Source organism: Halictus rubicundus, chromosome 2 (genome assembly GCF_050948215.1).
Source record: "Halictus rubicundus isolate RS-2024b chromosome 2, iyHalRubi1_principal, whole genome shotgun sequence".
NCBI lineage: Eukaryota > Metazoa > Arthropoda > Insecta > Hymenoptera > Halictidae > Halictus > Halictus rubicundus.
The window spans coordinates 26,054,722-26,079,375 of record NC_135150.1 but is presented as its reverse complement, the minus strand read 5'-3'; the positions used below and the strand labels follow the sequence as shown (position 1 = coordinate 26,079,375).

The 24,654-nt window shown below is 43.1% G+C and overlaps 1 protein-coding gene across 2 annotated transcripts in view; it reads right to left on the bottom strand.

Annotated features, from left to right (window-relative positions):
• The window catches only part of 14-3-3zeta (tyrosine 3-monooxygenase/tryptophan 5-monooxygenase activation protein zeta), a 34,987-nt gene extending 10,413 nt beyond the window's left edge, over window positions 1-24,574 (bottom strand). The window contains exon 1 of one of the 2 annotated variants that reach the window (XM_076806403.1): window positions 24,462-24,574. The gene's annotated coding sequence lies outside the window, so the exon portion shown is untranslated. Of the gene's footprint in view, window positions 1-8,374; window positions 8,624-24,461 lie in introns of those variants that run through there. The other variant, XM_076806402.1, reaches the window with a different exon arrangement.
• Between the last annotated feature and the right edge of the window lie 80 nt (window positions 24,575-24,654).

Below are 24,654 nucleotides of genomic sequence, written 5' to 3'. Positions count from 1 at the left end.
TAGCGTCTGACATCTCAAGTTCAAAATCATTATTTTTGAAGCGTCGAAACCAGTCTCTGCATGTCGTATCCGACAAAGCATTGTCACCATAAGTCTCAACAAGAATTCTATGTGCTTCAGCTGCAGATTTCTTTTGAATAAAGTAGTGCAATAAAATTCCCCGCAAATACACTTTATTTGGCACAAAAGTAGACATTTTCAGAAGTAAGAAAAAATTACTTTGTTTACACTAAAGTGAACTACCATACACTAAAATTTAAGGTTAGATACACTACTGCCTTGCATGTGTGTTACCATTCGAAATTCCACGAACGGGGTACTGCTACTGCCATTTTTGAAGGAACAGCGAGAACTTATTCAAGGTCCTAATAAATAATATTGCACAACAAACATAACGAATAACTCCAAGGTACATGGTAGACGCCGGACGGATTATCTCATCCGAAACAAGTAAGTGTTTATACACTTATAATATAAGGGAAAGTTAAACCGAAAAAACTATTTATTGTAATTCTCTCGTAATGAAATTAGACCATTTATAACGTATTATGAATTTATTTTGAGATTGTGTTCTCTGGCAATGCGAATAGTAAAGCGCTACAAGGTGCGGGCCGATATATCGGCCTCCGGCACTAAAAGGGTTAACCGACGAAGGGGTACGAGTGCATCGGTATTAGCGAAGAGAGTCAAATTGAATCTATAATTTTATTGTGGAAGCGGAGAGTTGACCTAAGCTTAGCAGTCGATTATCGAAAGCTCTGTCGACGCTCTCTTCGCTGGTAAACGCGTCGCGTAATGTTGCGAGACGCATGCGATCACTTTATGACCCAAGTTTGACGAATATACAGTAACGAGCAAAACTGATTACACACTATTTGAAATGGCATAACTTTTTTCAAATTTGTCCAAATAACTTTAGCGTTTTCGAGAAGTTAGAAGGATTGGTTTATTGGATGTAAAACATTTTTGACACAAAAATTTGAATTGTTCGGAATCGTGAGAGAAATGGTAAAAGTTGGTTTTTTCAGCTTTTTTATCTGAGCCTGTATTGAAAATTTCGGCGGTATTGGTTACTTCGTTTACGAGTTGTAAACGATTAACAGCGCGATTTTCAATCGAAAATCGTGAACAATGGCAATTTTCTCACTTTAAAGCAAATCGCAGAACGCATCGCTCTGACGCGCTTAGGAAAATCCCAGCTCAACCAGTTAAGCGCGTTTTTAATTGTTAATTTTATTTTCAATTGTTAATTTCTTATCGAATAAAAATGTAATTCTTTCTCTCAGTTTGGCCTGCATTCGACGTACAGTCGCGGCGGAATAACTTTTTGAAAATTGGTCCAAATGACTTGAATCTTTTTTCGATGTTAGACCAACTAGTTTGCTAGAGAATGACTAAACATTTTTTTAGATTGCAATTGGTTGGAATGATAAAAGAAATGAAGAAATTATGATTTTACAACTTTTTTATCTGAGCCAAAATCATCTAAAATGCCTGATCATTCAAAAAATGCAAATCTACAATTTAAAAAATGATTAGAATAGCCTGATCATTTAAAAAATGCGTTTTGTTGATTTCGCTAACTTACATGCATACTGAAAATTGCAACGGTCAACGTTGCAACGAGCTAGAAACGTTTCAAGATGAGAGTTCGAGGGTGAAAGTCGCAGATTTTCGACCTTGCCAGGGAATTTCGCCCTTGAGCGATCATCTCGAAACGTTTGTAGCTCATTGCAACATCGACCGATTTTTATGCAATTTTCAGTATGCATATCGGTTATCGAAATCTACAAAACGCATTTTTTAAATTATCCTCATAAGATCAGATGAAAAATTGCAATCTAAAAAAACATTTGTTTAGTCATTCTCTAGCAAACTAGTCGGTGTAACATCTAAAAAAGATTCAAGTGATTTGGGCCAATTTCGAAAAAGCTATTCCGCTTGAAAAGGTGTCAACATACTTTCCGCCGTATATATTAGTCATTACTTGATTTGAATTCCGCGCCGTGAGGGATTTTTCAAATTAAATTCCACAGTTAATTGATTAAGAGTCGATACATTCACGCCGGAGACAGACCATATAAGGACTCCAAATACAAATGCAGAGTTACCGAAAATGTGCCCTGCATTTGTATCTACAGTAAGGAACAAAACTGATTACACACTATTTGAAACAGCATAATTTTTTTCAAATTAATACAAATAACTTTAGCGTATTTGAGAGCGCGATTTTAAGTCGAAAATCGTGAACAATTTTCCCACTTTTAATCGTTTATAACTGGTAAACGAAGTAACCAATATCGGTGAAATTTTCAGCACGGATATAATTTCTTCGAGCGAATCGAACACATTCTTGAAATTTTCAATACAGGCTCAGATAAAAAGAACAACTTTTACTATCTCTTTCACGATTCCGAACAATTCAAATTTTTGTCAAAAATTGTTTACATCTCATCTAATAAACCTTCTAACTTCTCAAAAAACGCTAAAGTTATTTGGACTAATTTAAACATGCTCTCTCTCTATACGGAGTCATCTGTTTTTAAACGGCCAAACGTGAACCAGCTATAGAGGACCCCAAATGGAACAACTTTCACCCCTAACACTTTTTTGGATTCGAAGGTTATTTCATTCAGTCTCCACGGCGTGCTCAAAACAACCAAGATCCAAAGGTCATACAAAAAAGATGCCCCTATTTATTGTAAACCAAACAAAGGAAAAATCATCAAGATACATAATTACAGTCCTAATATATTTAATCTTAAGTGAACGCAAAAAATGACGGGTTTTTGCAATTATCTAAAAATCAAGACCGAGTCAAAAAAAAAGTGTTAGGGGTGAAAGTTGTTTCATTTGGGGTCCTCTATACCTGGTTGACGTTCGGCCGTTTAAAAACGGATGACCCTGTATATATAGAAGTATGTTTAGGTTAAGTTTACGTTTAAGTTAGCGTTAAGTTAGGTCAAAGTGAGAATGGAAAATCGGCGATGGACGGAGGAGGTGACCTAAGGATTTGTAACCCCTAGGGTAATCAAATCAGGTTTATATGTATTTGGACTAATTTGAAAAAAGTTATGCTGTTTCAAATAGTGTGTAATCAGTTTTGCTCCTTACTGCAGAGTCCCCATGCCATACGATCCGTCTCCAGCGCGTATGAATCAACCCCAAGACTTCCGGAAAATCAGGTTTATATATAATTGGACTAATTTGAAAAAAGTTATGCTGTTTCAAATAGTGTGTAATCAGTTTTGCTCCTTACTGCAGAGTCCCCGTGCCATACGATCCCTCTCCAGCGCGTATGAATCAACCCCAAGACTTCCGGAAAACCAGTGTTGTCTCGTAATCAATCGCGGGCGCCTTCGATTCGAAATAGTTCCTGGAATCGACCAACGGTTTTTACGCGATCCCAGCGTCGTAACGCGATTCTCTCGCGGTGAGTCACCGTTCTAGCTCCCTCTCTCTCTCTCTCTCTCTCTCTCTCTCTCTCTCTCTCTCTCTCTCTCTCTCTCTCTCTCTCTTTTCTCTCCGTCGCTCTCACCGTCTCTGACAATGGGCGTGCAAGCACGCGGGCGAGCTCGGCCTTTTTCGGTCGGACCAAATCATGTCCGAGACATTTGCGGGCCTCGGGATTCGACGGTTCGAGGCGTCCACCCGCGTTTCGAAAATTGGCTCGGGCCGCGGAATGCGGCAACTATCGGTTCCGTTCGAACGACTCAACTTCCGCGACGAGTTTCTAAAATTATCCGAATTTTACTGCCACACCGGGAAGAGAGCGTGTTGCTGCGTCGTCGTCGCTCCGTGAAAAAGGCTTGCGACGATAACGAGGAGAACAACGAGACTCCGCGAGATCCACACCCCGGGGTAAATGTGTCGCGGACGCGGATCGATTGCCCGAGAAAATTCCACGGTGAATCGAACGCGACGGGGAAAAAAGAGGTTAATGTTTCTGAACGGGGCGCGCTATACCCGGCGACGACGCTCTCGGTGCAGTCGAACGAGAAACGGCTCGAGGCTGCGATCGATAATCCGCGCGGCACGTCGTCGTTATTTCTTTCGACGAGTTTTGCAACGAAGCTCGGCCCACGTCCCTTGCGCGTTTAGGCCACAAGAACGCGAATATGCTCGTTCTCGCATCGACGAATTCCGTGTTCCATCAGCGCGAAACGGTAGACAAGCTCGTCGAATATTGTCGAAGTAATAAATCGAAATAATTTCCCAACGACACGGTTAACATTTTCTAGTAGCTCTCGTCTTTATTTCTTTCGACGAGTTTTGCAACAGAGTCGCGAGTTTGGCCGATGTCCCTTGCACGTTTAGGCCAAAAGAACGCGAATTCCGTGTTCCATCAGCGCGAAACGGTAAAGCTCGTTGAATATTGTCGAGAATCGAAATAATTTCCCGACGACACGGTTAACATTTTCTAATAGCTCTCGTCGTTACTTCTTTCGACGGGTTTTGCAACAGAGTCGCGAGTTTGGCCGATGTCCCTTGCGCGTTTAGGCCAAAAGAACGCGAATTCCGTGTCCCGTCGGCGCGAAACGGTAAAGCTCGTTGAATATTGTCGTGAATCGAAATAATTTCCCGACGATACTTGAACATTTTCTAGTAGCCGCGGAGTCGATGCGCACCGGCGTCTGAAGAAGCGGAACGCGACTCTGTGAAATTCCAGCGCGGTTCCGTCGACCGAGTCAACGCTAATGACGACATCGCGACGATTACAGGCGGCGCGTGTTCACGACGAAAGCGAGTCGTTATCGACGCGATAGCGTTCGTAATCGCCGCATTATAGGCCGATGTTTGCGGCATCGGATGTACGACGCAACACGCCGACAGGAAAGAAAAAAGACGGAAAAACGCGAAGCGATCTCGTCGGAGGCAGAATGTACCGCGATAGATTTTTCCAGGTTTTCCACGCGCGCGCGGAAGAAAAGTATTTCGAGATTATACGTTTCGAGCGTCGTCTAGGCGCGCGCTGCCATTGGTTCGAGGAAGCGGTTCCTTCGTGGCGCGAGGCGTAACTAGCGTTCCTTCTCGAGAAATTTTAGAATTGATTATTTCTCGAGAAACTTCAATCTAGGAAAAGTCTTATGAATCTCATTTATTTTACAACACAAATTCTGAAATTCTCTTAAATTCTTATTTAAAACTTTCGAAAAACTGGATACTGAATTGAGTAATGAGTTTCTTGTTGTTGTTAACACTAGATTTACGGGACCCGTCAAAATGACGGATTGTAATATTTTTAAATTGCGAATATTGAGATTGTAAAAATGCATCTATGAGCAATTGTTTAACAAATTGATTTCTTTGGATATATATTATTTAAAAAATGGCTACAAACTTTGATCGATACATTCATGTTATTTTTATAAAGTAATGTAAAACAGTCATTTTCAGTGCTCCGTAAACCTAGTGTTAAAGAAGAAATATCTAAAATAAGAGACAAGATTGTTGTATCCCTTATGAAATATCTGCACAATCCAGAATTTCTACAGAAAGATTCAGAAGATACATTTTTTTATTCAACCTCCAAGACAGATATGTATAAAATGGCGAAACCAATTCTAAGCAGACTTTTTGGAAAATATAACAATGATTCTTATGAAAATAGTGAAAAACTTTCAGATTCTCAGAATGAGGAACTATCACTGGAAAAACAGTTAGAAATTGCAGATAGCCTTCAAGAATTTAGTGTCAAGAGTTCAGCGGCAAAAGAAAATAAATTCCGGACCCTAACAAAGGAATTCCAAATTTTTGAGTCCCTGGAAAAAGGACACCCAATCTTCAGCAACTTTTGGATGTTCTGTATACGATAAAGCCAACGTCCACGCAAAATGAAAGAAATTTTTCTACGGCTACAGATTGTCTGATTCTACATTGGACGCATAATGCTTCTTAAGAAGTCATTTCAGAAGAAAAGCGTAATGTTTCACTTTATAAAAGTTTGGTAAAAGTTTCCCAATATTTTTTGATTTTATTAAAAATTCTCGAGAATTCTCGAGAAATAAGACTATATTTTGAAATGAAAAATGTTGAGAAATGAGGAACACTAGGCGTAACCGTCTCGAAGGAGCTGCGCCTGTGTTCCGCCGAGGAATTATTCGGAAGCGACCTTTTTTCGTTTCCGAGCCGAGAACGCGCGCCCTCGATAAAATTCCGCGCTGGCCACGGCCCACATCGATCCGACGGTTCCGATTCGAATTATCAGTTGGAGATACAGGCGCCGACCTGTCGCACAGGGTTCGTCGCTGCCCGTTAATTCGGAACGTTAACGTGAGAATAAGCGGAGGCACAAGCATAGATGTACAGGGTGTCCCGGGTTTTAATGTACAAACCTAGGGAGCATATCCTGCAAGTGGAAATAATTAAAAAGTATCATTTCAAGTTTGCTCAGAAACGCTTTATTACAAAGTTAGAATTGATAACGGTGGATTTTATGTTACTGAACATTGAAAGGCCGAACGTGTCTATTGGATTATATCAAAATGTCGTCCTCGGGCGCAAATACAATTTATGCGAGCTTATGACAGAATAAATCTCTTCCTTATTTTGTCGCATTTCCGCCATTTTTTTCTGTTTCAAAATCCGCCGGCATCAATTCTAACTTTAATGCTTATAACCTTGGAATAAACCGTTGCTGAGCAAACTTCAAATGAGATTTTTATCTCATTTCCACTTGTAGGATACGCTCCCCAAGTTTCTCCATTAAAACCCGGTACACCCTATAGATATAGGCAAACGGAAGGGAAGGGAAGGGAAGGTCGTCGAGAGAATCCTTCGGCTCGGTGAAACCCGGACAGAAATATTAAACCGGTAGGTGTATTCGACGTCCTATATTTAATCGCGCGATCACCTGGCTTTGGGTTAGCAAATGCTTGGACAGGCGCGGGCGGTGTTGCCGGATCTGCGAGATCCGAGGAGGAACAACATCGCGCGTCGCCGCTGAAATATTTCCGGCGTAGACATTCGTCGAGCGAATCGCGAATGGAACGCGACGCAGAAACGAACGTGTTTGCCGGCCGGCCGGTTTGCGTCGTCTCGACGCGCGGCGGTTTTCCGTTCCGAAACTGTCTCGAGCCACGGCTAATATTATTTCGAATGCGGCATGGCCGCAATGGCTCCGTCGGCGAAATTTCCGTAACGGACGCGTCGCGAATACCTATGATTCACGACGCGACACGTCTTCCGTGGAATCTCGAGTTGGACCGCGTGCCAAGTTCACCGACGGAAACCCGTGCGAGACACGATCATGCTATCGGCTGCTACCGGTTATCATCGGAACAGTGAGACTGCGCGTGAATTCAAGTGAAACGAGTTCTCTTGGCCGCGGGTAACGATTCACCGATTTTATCGACGAACGCGGCGGGGCTTTATCGATATCTCGGTTCGATGACTACCGCGATACGATCGCGCGCGGAGAATCGATATCTCGCGAGACCCGTTCCCCGAACAGGGTCGATAAAAAATTACTTTCAGATTTCCAAAAATAGTACGCGAACCTACAGACCCCGTAATATGGCCACGACATGGCCGAGGACGCGAGGAAACGTTTCGACGAACGCGCGAGCATGCACGGGACGGAAAGACGAAGAAACGACGAAAAGGAAAATCGACGGAGAACCGCGACCTCGTTGCCATACCGAAGGTTGTGCGTCGAGACGGACGATCCTCGTCGCGCAAGTCGTTCGGCAACGATTTGAGGTTATGGTCGGCACCATCGCAATCACGATTCGAGAGGCAGCCAGACAGAGCGCCACGGCGCTACTTTCACGAAGCGAGAGCGAAATTCCTCGTCTACGCTCTCTGTCTCTCTCTCTCTCTCTCTCCCTCTCTCTTTCGGGCAACACGCCCCGTCCTCGAGCTACTCGATTCCGTGGCGCACGATACGCACGAGAAACGAGAATAGAGAGAGCAGAGAGGAACAAAGAAACCGATGCAACGGATCGGTTTTGCTTCCGGCGAGGCTAATCGGCGTCGTCGCAGGGACCACGCACCGATTCCGTTCTTCTACGTCGTAGTCACGCGATTACGTAGAGAGGAAACCGAGCAATTCACGTCGAACTCGGATAATACGCGAGAAACGCGATCGTTAGCAGCGACGTTAGCCCGGAGCAGGTTCTAGCACGTTCTCGAAGAATCTCCGGTTCGGAAATAGGATAATGCGTAGTAGCAGAGCATGCATCAACGGAAACGAGAACGAGGTGTCGAGAGACCGAGAGGAGAGATACTGGAAGGAAGTAGTAGCTAGGTTACGCGTGTGTCGGGAGTTATACCGAATAGACCGTGGCAACGACTACGAGCTAGCAACTACGGAGGAGCCGGGGTTTACAAAAGCAAATAGCAAATGCGGGGCGACGTAACGTCGCAGTCTTACCTATAGTTAAAGTCTTTTGTACAATAAATACTTAAATAAATACACGGTCTCGCCCGTATTCCGTGGGATAGCGCGGCAAACAGGAGGGGCCCCGAAAACTGACTAGACTCTCGGTATTTTGCTAGTGTTTCTTTTAATCCGGGGGTGTAAAGAGCGAGAGCGTATTACGCGGAGAAACTACGCCGGGTCTTTTTCCTCAATCACACTCGGTTACGATACCACACATCCCTCGGTGACCACTCCCGCACAGCGACTGAGCCGGCAACGCTGCTCGTGGTGGGGACTCGGCGTGCCTCGTGCAGGGACTCGGCGGCTCTCGGCCGCTTTCGAGCCCCCTCGGCACATCTCGGACCGGCTCGGGCCCGAGCCGAGGTATTGATCGGCTCGCCCAGCATGGACGGCTCGGTGAGGTTGGGTGGGGCAGCGGTACACGACTGTCCCGGGACACCAGAGACATGGAACGCGATGCGCCGTACCGAACCGGCCCGAGCCGAACCGAGCTCAGCCGATCCGATCCGCGTCGCGACGAGCCGCCGACCTACCACGCCGTAACGCTCTGCAACGCGTCACGACCTCTCTCTCTCTCTCTTCCTCTTTCTATTCTATCTTCTATTTTCTACCTGCTATCCGCTATGCGATACATTTTCTCGTTAACGCATTTTCACCGTTCCGTTTTCTTTTCCATTTCCATTTCCTCCCGATACGATGCCTTATTCCACCAGCTTTCAATTAGGTCCATCGGTCAACGCGTTTAAGACGCTCCAAGAACGCTTCGTCGTGGATCGATGACCGTCCACGGAACGATCGAACGCGCGAAATACAATTGCCAAGGTGACGACGCATCGTTTCGGGGATACAGCGCACAAGTTACCGGAGTTCACGCACACTACCCGCTTATGCGTGTGAAACGTATAAAAGAAGAGAAATGACGTTGGTTTGTCGGGCAGGGTCCATTTCAACAGATCACGCAGGCTCGGCATATTCTCGCCGAAGAATGTTCATCGTGGCATAAGCAGCTCTGAAATCTGCGTCTCTCTTTCTTTCCGCAAGGTTGCGACACCATTTTCCGTTTCGTTGAAAGCGGAAGAAGTTTGAGAACAACAGCTTCGAGTCTCGAATGGTCCTGATAAAGTCGAGGGAGGGGGGAGGGAGGGTGAGAGAAAGAGAGATAAAAGGTAAATAGAAAACGAAGTAATTATACGAGGCTACAATAGTGGAATCGAGAAGATGAGCGCAGAAGTAGGGGTTGGCCGGTGAGGTTGAAATGAAATATTGATCTGCGGAGGCGCGCGCAACCCCTGCAGCCGACCCGCCCTTCCTTCTTCCTTGGCCGCCATTTTCCGGCTGGTACTTTCTTCCTTGGCTCTCTTTCCCTCTTTCCCTTGGTCTGACGATTCATTCGCAGGCTGTTTTCCAATTTCTTGCCCCCGAACAATCGTATTCACGCATCTCCTTATCCTTCGAGCTATTCGCGCGAACAGGCCTGTTTCTGCTTCGTACAGGCAACGTTTAATCGCCTTTACTGTTTAATTAAACGCGGCGCAGAGACGCTCTCGGGAAACAGACAAGGCTAAGGAAACTACTTTTGTAAGGTCCGCTACTTTTTGCCTGTGATCCACGCGTCGATAGTCCCGTTCGTTCTCTAAACCAAGCACGGAAATACTATACGCGACCCTCGCCGATCGATACGGAGGTATGTCGCGTAACGAACATGTTCGGGCCGCTTCGTTGCGACGCTTGTTTCCATCGACGAGCGTTTCGCGTCGCGCGCGCGATCGAATTCGACTCGTCGAGAGGACTCGCGACGAGTCTCGACTCCGTGTATAGCGTGCAGTTAGGTTTCCGATAGCCACGGTACAAATTCGACGGGGGTGTCCGGCAGAGAAAGAATTCCGCTCCGGCCAACCGGTGCCGCAGCGTTTGCCGGACGTATTAAAACAAAATACAGAGTAGTATGAACGGTCGAAGCGGATTGGCGCGATGCCTCGAGTAGCGTTGCGTAGGCGTCGCATCGCGTCGCAAAATGCTAATCGATAATGTCGGTCTTACGAACCAATTTCCGTACACCGGCGGCACCGTATAGTTTTGCTTCGGGTTTGTGGTGCGCGAGATTAGGCAAACATCGTTGAATTAATTTTCCACAGGGGGGGGGGGGGGCGCGACATCTTCGCCCTTTCAGGCGTTTACGATAGCTCGTGGGGAAACAACCGGAAGCGAAGGAGATCGCAAAAGAGGTTGACGACGTCGTGTCGCGGTAATCCAGCGATATTTAACGCTCCGCTCGGAAACGGGCTTGTACGCTAGGTTAGTAACACGTAGATCAATATTAGCTCGCGGTTTGCGCGTGACAGCCCCGTCCCGTTGCTATAGAAAGCCGTTTATTCTCATTTTGTGTCGCGCAAACAGGTTGCGAGCTACAAAAGGCAAACGGTAGCATCTACTCGGAACGAGCGGCTACGTGGCTACGTGGCTCGCGACGCGACGCGACGCGGCGCCGGTGACTCGATTCGCCGATAATGCGACACGTGTTCCGCGGACGATTCGTCGCAGCCGTTTGCTAAATTCGCAATACCAATTCGAGTACTTGAAATTAGACGGGAGCATGGGCGGTGCGCGTGTGGAAACCGATAAGACAACGGCCGGTCTCGCGCGCGTCGCCATACCAATTTCAATTTGAATAGGTATCTTCCCTCGCACACATCCGACGAAAAATAAAGCACGCGCGCGTACTATCGAGCGGCAAGGAAGCGTAACTATTACGACACTGACCTTGCTCGCGGGGCGCCGCGCCGCGCCGAGTCGAGCCGAGCCGAGCCGCGTAGCGTCGTGTCGCGGGGATGCTCGCTACGATTCGCGAGTTTCCCCGAGCTTCGCTCTAAAAAGGTTTTCCTGGCGGAGGGGTGGCGCGCGGATTCGTCGGAATGGAATGGAACGGAACGGAACGCATTCAAGGGTATTTCGTTATTGATTTTCAATAGGAAACAAGCACTATTTTTACTTCCGCGCTCGAGAAGATTCGCCGAGCCTCGGGCCGATCGATCGAAAGGGGGCCGAGGCGGATTCGAGTGACGAACGCGTCACCGGTCGGGGCCGGGAGAAGCCGGGAAAACGGTGCCGTTCGTTCGTTCGTTCGTTCGTTCGTTTCGAACCTAGTGCGACGTGGCGAGAAGAAAAGCCTGGGCAAAACAGTTTCAAGGCGATACAGGAAGCGTGCGTATCGACGTCGATTAGCTCGCCGGGACCAGGAGCCTCCAGGCAAAGGTGTCCGCGCGAATATCGATCGCACCTTCTGCCTCGCGACGCGTAGCAGCTCGCGTGCAATCCGCGTCACCCAGCCAGGCGGCCGCACGGTGGTCCGGATTAGGGCTGTTACTTTTCCGAAGCTTCGACACTTCGAAGCTTCGAAGGAACGAAGGGACCTTCGAAAGTGATGAAAATCGAACCTTCGCACCTTCGAACCTTCGAAACTTCGACACTTCGAAACTTCGAACCTTCGATTCGTTTCCAGTTAACGGATAAAAGGAATAAATTTTCATAATTTGTTTCTATATTCACCATCTGAATTATTTCAATAATTTATTGTTAAGATAATATATTTATTATTTGAATTATCATTTCGATAGTTCACTGATGAAATAATTGTTTAAATAAATAAATTGTTACAATTTGTTTCTATATTCATTATTTGGATTGTTATTTCAATTATTTATTGTCAAAATAATGGTTTAAATGAATAAATTTTCAAATTTTGTTTCTACATACATTATGTGAATTATTTGAATATTTCATTGTTAAAATAATTATTTAAAGAATGTACAAGTATTTACATAATGAATATAGAAACACATTTCTATAGATTATAAAAATTTCCGTAGATTATACATTTTTATACTCTATCGAAATGTATTCCTATATTAATTATGTAAATACGTGTACATTGTCTAAACAGTTATTTGAACAATAAATTATTGAAATAATTCAAATAATGAATATAGAAACATATTGTGAAAATTTATTTATTTAATAAGTTATTTTAACAATAAATAATTGAAACAACAATTCAAATAATGAATATAGAAACAAATTGTAAAAATTTATTTATTTAAACAATTATTTTATCAGTGAACTATCGAAATGATAATTCAAATAATAAATATATTATCTTAACAATAAATTATTGAAATAATTCAGATGGTGAATATAGAAACAAATTATGAAAATTTATTCCTTTTATCCGTTAACTGGAAACGAATCGAAGGTTCGAAGTTTCGAAGTGTCGAAGTTTCGATCCTTCGATTTTCATCACCTTCGAATTTTCTGCAATCGAAATCTTCGACCTTCGAAGCAAAGTAACAGCCCTAGTCCGGATTCGAAAATTTAGTGACATTTTGACAAAAACGTCAACTTAACACTATCGATATCTACTGCGTGCACAGTCGCCGCGGAAAGTATGTTGTCACGTTTTTCCAGCGGGATTACTTTTTAATAACTGGTCCATATGACTTGAATCTTTTTTAGATGTTACACCGACTAGTTTGCTAGAGAATGACTAAACAAATGTTTTTTTTTATTGCAATTTTTCATCTGATCTTATGAGGATAATTTAAAAAATGCGTTTTGTAGATTTCGATAACCGATATGCATACTGAAAATTTCATAAAAATCGGTCAATGTTGCAATGAGCTACAAACGTTTCGATATGATCACTCAAGGGCGAAATTCCCTGGCAAGGACGAAAATCTGCGACTATCGATATCTATTGCATGCACAGTCGCCGCGGAAAGTATGTTGACACATTTTCCAGGGGAATGACTTTTTAGAAATTGGTCCATACGACTTGAATCTTTTTTAGATGTTAGACTAAATAGTTTGCTAGAGAATGACTGAACATTTTTTTTTAGATTGTAATTGGTTGGAATGATAAAGAAATGAAAAAATTATGATTTTTCCACTTTTTTAACTGAGCCTATAACGATCATTTAAAAAATGCGTTTTGTTGCGTTGATTTCGGTAACTTACGCGCATCATGAAAATTTCATCGAAATTGGTCAACGTCGCAATGAGCTAGAAACGTATCGAAATCAGAGTTTAAGGGTGGAAGTCGCAGATTTTCTACCTTGCCAGGGAATGTCGCCCTTATGTGATCATCTTGATACGGCTGTAGCTCATAGCAACATTGACCGATTTTTATGAAATTGTCAGCATGCGTATAAGTTATCGAAATCTACAAAACGCAATTTTTAAATTATCGTCATAAAATCAGACGAAAAAGTTGGAAAAACATAATTTTTTAATTTATTTATCATTCCAATCAATTGCAATCTAAAAAAACAATTGTTTAGTCATTCTCTAGCAAACTAGTTGGTCTAACATCTAAAAAAGATTCAAGTCATTTGGACCAATTTTAAAAAAGTTATTCATTAGTTATGACAGTTGGTTATTACTTTGAAATGAATATTAATTACAAAAACTTAAGGTTGTATAAAATTAAATGAATAAAAATTGGCTTTAAAATTTGAATTCTATAGCATTCATGTAATTTTGCATCATTATGAAAATGAAATGCTATAGCATTCACGTCCGCGAATGTGTTAAACTTGTGTACATTTAAGGTACCCTCTTCTACCTAAAAGATCTTGTTTTTTCCTTCAAAATGTTCCATGATTCTGTTAAATATCATCACTTTCGTGTTTTTTCTTTTAATTAAAAAGCAGTCTTTTGTGTTGACAAGTCTTGTTTCTTAATAGCAATTCATGCACGTATTCTATTAAAGAAATAATGTTGAATGTAGTAGGAAAAATTTGCGAAATTTTCTACATTAATAGAGCATATTTTTTTAATTCCACAGAATTCCGCTGTAAAATCAATTACAATATTTACAGTACATCTTCTTTTATATAATCACGCGAGAATTATTTCCCTCCTCGTCCCACTTCTCAAATTATTTGTATCTAATGTTGACAATGTTCAGTCCGTCCATATAGTTTTATGTATACTCCTGTGTAGCTGCGGTTCGAATCCATCGCCCTACTCTGCAATACTTTGTATACAATGTTTAGGTTATGCTACACATTCGACTGTCACAATATATTCGACGGTGTTTTAGCATTCAGTTGAAAGAGAATCGTCTAAGCGTGCATAGTGAGATATTGGGAGCCTTTTTTTGTATTACAGTTATTTTTATTGATTATAGTTTTGCAGATATATTTGTGTTTCTCTCTCTCTCTCTAAAAAACTAGTACCAGTACCCTAGTAACTAGTACTTGTATGTAGAGCACAACAAACTGTATCGATCGGTGCAGTCAAAAATGTAGGTCTCCATTTTAAAAAGAAGTGCAGTTGCATTTTTCTGATGCACCGATGCACAAAAGTGCATAAAATTAGTTGCGTATTATGCACCGTCTGATGCCATTCAACTTTTTCTTATAACATTTTCCTCTATTCTCAACCGTTTAGGAGGTACAGCCTGTTCCAGTTGCGTGGGACACCCTGTATATCTAATACACGTATAAAATCACGTACAAAGAAAATTAGAAATGTAGATGAAGAAGCTAAAGAATTAATAATTATGTAACATAAAGTATGTAATGACAAATACAAAGTAAATATTACTAAAATGATTTTTTGATTTTCTTTTTTCACCCATTTCTAACATAATGACAATATATTATTGAGCCCAAATTTCGTGTCGATAACTCTTACGGTTCAGAAGTTCTATTCAAATGTCACTAAATTTTCTGATCCGGACAGATCGATCCGGACAGAAACGCGAATATCGATCAACGTTCGACTTCTCGACGGCGTTGGCTAGGACTATTTTATGAAATCGAAAAGAGAAAATTATCCCCACCTTGAACCTACATTTTCAGTTTACGTTAACGTATCCGTCCTATTTTCCTCTCGAGATAAACGATAAATTGAACTTCGTATTAACACGTTGACGTATAAACGGTCAGAGTTATTGAAAATTAGTTGGCTACGGATTGGATGCATTTATCACAAAGGAATAGGTGAATTACACAATTTTAGAGTCACAAAAATCGAACAACATCATTCTATTATATTCTTATCGAAAATACTTCAAGGAGAAACACGTTCCAATTCAGTTAGACAATTTTTCTTTTGCACAAAGGCCAGTTGTTTAATTATCATATACTTGATAACGAAGTTTGCACCTTACACTATAATTTAGTTCACTTCGGAACGAATCAATCGATATTCGATGCTGCTAGTGTTATCGCAATCATTTTTGAGCAAGTCGATGACGACAGTGAACGTGTTAAGTTGAATAACAGGATCCAACGTTGATCTCGAAGGAGTAGATTAGTGTTACTTCTCGAGAATTTCTCGAGAAATTTTATAATTGATTAAGAAATCATTGATTGAGAAATTCCAGTGTTTCACGAGAAATTTCAATCTAGAAATCTTATGAATCTCATTTATTTTATAACATATAAATTCATAAATTCTCTTAAATTCTTATTTAAAACTTTAGAAAAACTGAATACTGCATTGAGTAATGAGTTTCTTGTTGTTATTAAAGAAATATCTAAAAGAAGAGACAAGATTGTTGTATCCCTTATGAAATATCTGCACAATCCAGAATCTCTGCAAAAAGATTCAGAAGATACATTTTTTTACTTAACATCCCAGGCAGATATGTATAAAATGGCGAAAAAAATTCTAAGCAGACTTTTAGGAAAATATAACAATGATTCTTATGAAAATAGTGAAAAACTTTCAGATTCTCAGAATGAGGAACTATCACTGGAAAAACAGTTAGAAATTGCAGATAGCCTTCAAGAATTTAGTGTCAAGAGTTCAGCGGCAGAAGAAAATATATTCCGGACTCTAACAAAGGAATTCCAAATTTTTGAGTCCCTGGAAAATGTACACCCAATCTTCAGCAACTTTTGGATGTTCTGTACACGATAAAGCCAACGTCCACACAAAATGAAAGAAATTTTTCTACGGGCTACAGATTTTGTTACAAAAAAAAGAAGTAGATTGTCTGATTCTACATTAGACGCATAATGCTTCTGAAGAAGTCGTTTCAAAACAAAAGCGTAATGTTTCACTTTATAAAAGTTTCCGAATATATTTTTATTTTATTAAAAATTCTCGAGAATTTTCGAGAAATATAGTCTTATTTCTCGAGAAATGAAAAATGTTGAGAAATCGGGTACACCAGAGTAGATGTAAAAATATATCGAAGGGGAATTGATGCGTACGGGTTTGAACGGGGAAAGAGTTATCATCGCGAACGGCAAACTTCAGTTTGAAGAAAAATGCGAATCGAGCCTGCTGCGCGGCGAATAATCCAGGTGCATCGAGGCACGTCCAGGTGCACGGGCGTCTGGACGTCTGGACGTCGATCGAATCCTTCTACCCCGACGCCCGCGACCATACCTCGCTCGTCTCTCGTCGTTTTCCGTTTGACGCGAGAAACGAGCACTCGAGGATCGATAAAGGGCTGGCTGGTCACGACGGGGAACTGGTTTCCGTGAAACCGTAACGATCCAAACTACAAAGGCGGACCGCGTGCCACAGGTGGCAGTGTAGATGACGGTGTTACGTAGGTGTTACGCGAGAGTGTTACGTATCTCCCAGCCCCTCCCCTCTCTTTTCAAGAGCCTTCTCCGCCCAAACGACCATCCAATTTCAGAAGCTAACTTTTTCTCTTCGAAACGATCGAAAACGCATCGTAAAATTCACGACGGCCAAGCGCTGCGCGTCTAAGCGCGTCACGGCGATAAACGGTGCGCGCGGCTCTGCCAATGCCATTCACTCGGTCTCGCCTAATACGCTCTGCCGTTACCTATGCTTTCATTCACCTGCGACGAAATTACGCGCTGATTCGCCTCGGTGTCGACGAAAGAAACAGATGGAGATAGAACCCTACAAAACTCGAAACGGGGAGTACGGTAACCCTCTTATACCGCGATTAATTCGTGCCCCGTTATAGTAAACGCAAAGTTCGTACAAATCGGATCAAATTCAATTAAATCTCATGCAAATTGCAATTTTTTGCTTCGCGTTGTAGCAGGGTTTATTACACCTCCGTTTTTATCTTTGAAGTTTCCCAAGCCCGAGTAACAAGGAGAGAGATGCTGAAGGCTTTTGTGGATTCGCGATAAGGTAGAGTGACTACATTACCGACAAAAAATGGTTTCACGTGCTTCACGTTTTCGTCCTTATGTAAGAACATTTTGCCGCTGGTAAAGGGCTCGTTCGAAAGAGGAAGGTTCAATCTAGTGGGCGCTGGTCAGCAGCTGCCGAGATTATGCAGATATTTGGTAATATAAGCGTTCGAAGTAGGCCAAAAATTGACCATGCGCATGCAGTGGAATCCAAGGATTTTTATGCCATCGGATGAGTTTTCTGGATGAAATCGAGTGCAGCGCGCGCTAGAAAATATCTCCAGCTGCAAATTGAGCTATATTTGTAATTATAATGTAATGTGTGTTTGTAATTGTTATTGTATTCTTCTTGTATTATTTCTGTATTCTATATTATTGTACCCACTTATATTATCTTGTAAAGCAAAATAAAAAGGGTTTCAAATGACCTTTTAATGCAGACACACTCACAGCGAAGCCAAATATTGAAGCTTGTCTCAGTATTCATTCTTTTCTCAAAAATTGCAATCTGCATATTTAGCGTTGACGGACATTGTTATTGTATTCACTTGTATTATTTCTGTATTCTATATTATTGTACCCACTTATACTATTCCTGTAAAGCAAAATAATCCCAGAAGGGTTTCAAATGACCTCTTAATGCAGACACACTAATAGCTAAGCCAAATATTGAAGCTTGTCTCAGTATTCATTCTTTTCTCAAAAATTGCAATCTGCATATTTAGCGTTAACGGACATTGTTATTGTATTCACTTGTATTATTTCTGTATTCTATATTATTGTACCCACTTATATTATTCCCCTAAAGCGAAATAAACCCAGAAGGGTTTCAAATGACCTCTTAATGCAGACACACTAATAGCTAAGCCAAATATTGAAGCTTGTCTCAGTATTCATTCTTTTCTCAAAAATTGCAATCTGCATATTTAGCGTTAACGGACATTGTTATTGTATTCACTTGTATTATTTCTGTATTCTATATTATTGTACCCACTTATATTATCTTGTAAAGCAAAATAAAAAGGGTTTCAAATGACCTTTTAATGCAGACACACTCACAGCGAAGCCAAATATTGAAGCTTGTCTCAGTATTCATTCTTTTCTCAAAAATTGCAATCTGCATATTTAGCGTTGACGGACATTGTTATTGTATTCACTTGTATTATTTCTGTATTCTATATTATTGTACCCCACTTATACTATTCCTGTAAAGCAAAATAATCCCAGAAGGGTTTCAAATGACCTCTTAATGCAGACACACTAATAGCTAAGCCAAATATTGAATCTTGTCTCAGTATTCATTCTTTTCTCAAAAATTGCAATCTGCATATTTACTGTTAACGGACATTGTTATTGTATTCTTCTTGTATTATTTCTGTATTTTATATTATTGTACCCACTTATACTATTCCTGTAAAGCGAAATAAACCCAGAAGGGTTTCAAATGCTTAATAAAAAAAAAAAAAAAAAAAATCCTATGGCGGCCGCTGGGTCGATCCATGCCCGTACCAAGTTCCTTCGTCGTGTGTGCTCCCCATGGGGGAGAAAGTTGACAAGCAAATTGACGCGGTCGTAGGGCGGTGTACGAGGCGAAAGGCTTCGGGACTTACCGTAGGGATATGTTTAGCGCGGCCCTGGACGATTTTTCGACCGCGGAACGCGGCTCTATTTCTTGATCGCAAAAGAGAAGAAGAATCGAAAGGGTGTGTTTCGCGGTCGCGCGATCCCGAGGCTTTCGCTTATGCGTCCGAGCCGGCAAAAAGTTGCACGCGAGAAGTATATTTACACGTTTCGCGAGCGTGTGCGCACAGGGACACGAGGACGAGGCGTTATGTTCGTACGCGAAATCGCGCGAGCGACTCGAGTTTGTGCGTCAGCCGTCTTGGAATAGCGACTGATGTCAAGCTGCTGCCTGGTTCGTTGGTCAGACGAGTCACCGCGTCGAGTCGTGGCCTGTCCCGTGTAGAATACCGACAAACAAGGTTCAACCAACCATCGGGGTGGTTTGTCGAGCATGTTCACAGACGCAAACTTTTACAACGAGTACCCACGTTGAATGATAAACGCGTTCGAGGGGGGGGGGGGAGAGAGAGAGGTCAGTGGGATGACCGCTGGCGGAATCGTGTCAGCAATTTCCTGAAGGATGCGGTCGCGCGACTTGGACGCTGCGCGGAAATCAGATCGAGATCAGGTTTTTGGGTCGAAAAACAGCAAAGAGGTCGGGTCGAGGAAACGGAGAGGCGCCAGTCGTCCGACCGAGACCATATTTCTCGCTCCCAAGTTGGAGTCGGAAGAATGTCGATGTCTCCTTTTTTGGTGGTTGTCGCGCGCAGAAGATTATTATACCGAGCGAGCGACAAAAAAGATTTAACCCGGGAAAGGGGAAATTATGTCTGATCGTTTACTCGTTTACCCTTGTTTGCATCTGTTTGGACTTCATCTGGCCAACATGCAACGCCTGGAACACTCTGCGCGCCCGAGAGGGCGGAACAGCCGTAGCTCCCGCCATTTTGCTCGTTCCTCCCTGTTCGTTGGAGACGCGTAGAACGCAGGGGGAGAGAATAGAAGGAACGAGAGAAAGTGGTGAAAGCTGGAGTCGAAGCGGTAAGAAAACTGGAATGGAACGGTACGAACTGGGTGTCGGATCCCCCGCTGTAGATCCCTGTTCTCGAATTATCCGAACGACCAACGCTGGGTCCCGAGACGCGAGGCTTCCACAGCCGCCCGTGGAAACTTTTCCCTCGTCGAAGGCCCGAACGACAGAGATAATTCCGGAGAGAAGAGCCGAGGAAACGGACCACGACATTGTCGCGACCACAGGGATACGCGAAACAATTGAACGGGACACGCAACGCGCGCCGGTGACGTTCTCCCAACCGAGATCTTATTATCGAGGAAAATTCAATTTCCGACGTTCGCGTGTACGCGTACACGCCGTGAACCGCGATTTTCGATCGCGGTTGCTAAAAAGATCCGCTCTCGCCCCGTTCCAGTTTCATTGTCCGCGCAATAGAATCGAAACGCGCGAACGGTCACGGTTCGCCGTAGAAATCGGAAACGTGCACGGTCACGGTTTCCGTATTGACCGAGTCCTAACTGGTTTTCGTACGGCTGTGTTTCGAACAGTGAAACAATCGGCAATTGATTTAGGTAACGGGTGAATATCGTAATACAGCCCGTAACAAGAATACTTGTACGAAACTTCTTTGGAATGTACTTTACTCTTACCAATTGGAAACGATTTAAGGGCCCCGGATAGTCACGTGACTTTTTAATTAATAATTTCCATTCACTGCCTTCAGACACAGACTTACGATGCGTCTTGGTGTTGAATAAATGCGACTGACGTATATTGCTTTGTAAGAGTGACAAGACTGTGCCCAGACTTCATACAACTTTTATTGTAATATGTGCTTCCATGAAGAGGTTCATTAAAAAATTGCCGAGGAAAATATTTTTACAATTTCAGTAATTGTGAAAGAACAAATTAGGAACCAGCCATTTTGACTGGTCCGGTAGTTCTAGTGCGTTAAGTCTGTGACTAAACTTGTCACATTCTTTGCTCTGTATTATCGATATTATCACTAAACCTACCGACATTTCATGTATACCTAATCCTACCATGAGCGGTCAATGACCGCTTCAAAAAAAAAATGTGTATCTTAACACTAGGTTTACGGAGCACTAAAAGTGACTATTTTACATTACTTTATAAAAATAACAAGAACATGTGCTGCCCAAATTTTTAGCCATTTCTTTAAATAACATATACCCAAAGAAATAAATTTTTTTAATAATTCCTCATGGATGTATCTTTAGAATATTAATAATTGTAAATTAAAAATATTAGAACCCATCATTTTGAAGGGTCTCGTAAACCTAGTGTTAATATAGAAAGACATGCTATGAAATTTTTTCAGAAGATAATCAATAAAGAAAGTTGTGAATATTGAAAAATGGGTGTTATGTATATTACAGGAAAAAATCAATAAGTTACATGGCGATACAGTAACGTTGTATACGAGAAATTCTAAACGAAATTTTAAAAACGGTCATTTGACCGCGCGTAGGTAGATTTACTGTTGACCGATTTAGATGAAATATTCAGAATATGTATAATTGATACAGACGAACAAAACGTACTTTTTAAATTTTTAATATAAGTCCGCATAAAAAAGTTGCAAAATACAACTTTCAGTACTTTCTCTGTAATTTCGACCAATTGCAATTTTAATCAACCATTTGTCTCACGTTATGTAGTGATCCAATTGTTCTAACTTCTCAAAAAAAATTCAAGTAGTATATTCCAATATTGAGAAAGTTATGCAATTTTTAAGAGCGTACGAATACGTATGGGACTGACTGTATACAAGGACGAAAACTTGAGGCACGTAAAACCATTTTTGTCGGTAATGTAGTCACTCTACCTTACCGCGAGTCTACAAAGACCTTAAATCTGAGAAATCCCGATCGATGAAATTGGGCGTCGATTGTTTAAACGATTGCTTTAATTTTATGTATGAAATATTGCAATCATGATGGATCGTAGTTGCCTCGTGCCGGTAATTCGAGGATAGCTCTGACGCGACACGGTCAGGAGGTATAGATCCTTCGTGACTCGTGACGTTGAGACGTCAACGATTCCCGGGCTAATTGGTCGCGAATTCGCAACAGTCGTGGAGAGCGTACGGTTTTTGCCCGAATAGTATTGCTTCGAGTAGCGTCACGTCGTACGCGAAGGAAACCTCTCGCTCTGTTGTTTCTGGAAATTCGTGCGGTCAAAGGGAAAAAGCGGCGTGTGAAAAAATAAAAATACAGGGGGGCTGCGAAGATATACGTATATGGGTATATGTGGGTCTCGGCTGATCGAGAGGTTGTCGTGACGAGAGGAGAAGCGAGGCGGGGCGAGGCGAGGCGAGGCGAGGCGAGGCGAGACGAGGCGACCCGACGCAAATCTATAGTCTTGCGTCATCGATCTTTACACCTTTACGCACGTAGAACTGGCAACGGGACGGAAACACAAAAGCCTAATCTTTCGGTCGTATTTCATAGTTCGCGGAAAGCTTGTCACACAGAGTGAGTCGGCGAAGCTTATCGACCGACCACATACTCTGAGCGTGCTCGCGATTGATTCGCGGGCCGCAGCCAACGCGGCAGAGACGGGCAATGGTATTTTCTGCGACATTCATCTCGAAGGAGACACGCGTAGGTACGTCTACCTGTCGCGAGTTTATTTCAGTAGGGCACCGTTATCGTGGGTTGATAGGAAAACCGATGGATAGAAGCGCCGCGCGCCGGCACAATTCGCTTTTCATTTGAATCGATGGGAGACGGTGGTCGTAACAGAAAGCGGAGGAGGTGGCCGATCGGAATGAATGGCGAGAAGGCGTCGTTCGGTTATCGCGACGACTCGCAAAACACCGAGCCGCACAAAAGCAGAAAAGAATGCGGCGCGACCTCTGCGAAGAAGAAGCAACGCGGCTCGTTACGCAAATATGTACGAGCAACGAGAAACGAGGAACGTCATTGACGTGTCGCGTCACGACGAGACGCAGCCCGATCGACCAAACGTGCGAGCGAGCGAGCGATCAACGGAAAGACAGAGGAGGGCTGCTCTCGTCGGCCTTGGCGAAAAGAGTAGACCTCGACAGTTCGAGTTGTTCGATGACCGAGAAAGAGTAGGGGAAAACAGCGAGAAAGGGAGTTCATGGTCCCCCACTGCGAACAAAACGCCTACCTTCCGTTAAAATTCACGATTAACGTTATTCGCCTCGCACTTGATCGCGATTACGTCGTCGGCGATCGCCCGGCGAAAGAGGGCTCGAGAAATGTTGCGTCGCGAATCTCAAATCTCAAAGCAACCTATAGATTTTCAAAGATCTTCGTTTTCGACGAAATCGAACTCGAAAAAACGTCGTGGGATTGTCGCGATCCTACTTATCGACGATGGATACGACAGAACGGTGACGAGAATGATCGTTCGACGAAACGGAGATACGAAAATCGAGTGCAGCTTTGTAGATTGTAATACGAGTGGTTAGGTCACGAGTCCGATGGTATTTATCGTGTTGATCGTGTATCAAACGCGATATCGGAAACACCTCTGATCGGTTCGCTTGTCAAAGGGCGTGTACTCTGTGCCGCAACGCGGAGACACGTTGCTACGATGGAACGCGTCGCGTGCCCCACGGTTTATCGGGATTTCAAGCGTAAGCAGGTCGGATATCGTCGATGAGAGAACAAGAACAATCCGCCAGACGGTCTGGCTTCGTTCTCTCTGAGCGGTACGACGAATCCTCCATCGAAAGGAGAAAAAAAAAATCAATCGGAAAAATGTCGAGCGCACGTACGCGCGGCGCTCTTGGGATTTCGAGAAAAAATTGCGAGGAAAACGACGAACACGGAATAAACGTGAAAGAACGGTAGCCATGCGCGGTATAGGAAATGCGGAGAAGGGAAAGCAATCGTTTGATATATGTTAAAGCGGACAAAAGCGAATACCATTGCCGGCTATGTAACTAAAATGGCGGCGAGAAAATTGTACGTTTAGGGCTGGCACGTTCGGTCGCGTGCGTTGCGCTCGCGTACATTTGTGCGAGCGGCAAGGCGAACAACTGCCTTTGCACGGTCCGGTATCGCACGGCAACCGGATCAACTTTCCTAAAACGATGATACGTTCGACGAGAACGACCAACCCGATGCGTAGATGCTATTCTAATGTCGAATCGAACAGCTTCGATCGCCAGATTTTGACGAAATCGGTCGGTTTGGCAGGTTATTTCGAGGGACCCGAGACAAGGATCGGCGAATCGTACGGCTACGGGGTTCACACAACTCGTCGTCAAATACATTCCGTATTAATTGCGGCTGATATTTTCCGAGCTATCGTGTTCGTCAGTTTTCACGACTCTCGAACACGTTTACGGTTAGAACGAAAAAAGACTCACCTTTGGAGTGCTGTAAGCGGCCTAGAAAATCGAGGCTTCGGCGTATTCAACGGCTCCCGTCCACTACGATCTCACAGAGTGCACTGGCGCAACGAGCGGAAACCGCCATCTTGAACTGCGTTCACTTGACGCTTTCCGCCCGTTCAAAAAATATTCTCGCGTTCCCGCCATTTCTCGAATTTCATCGCAGCGA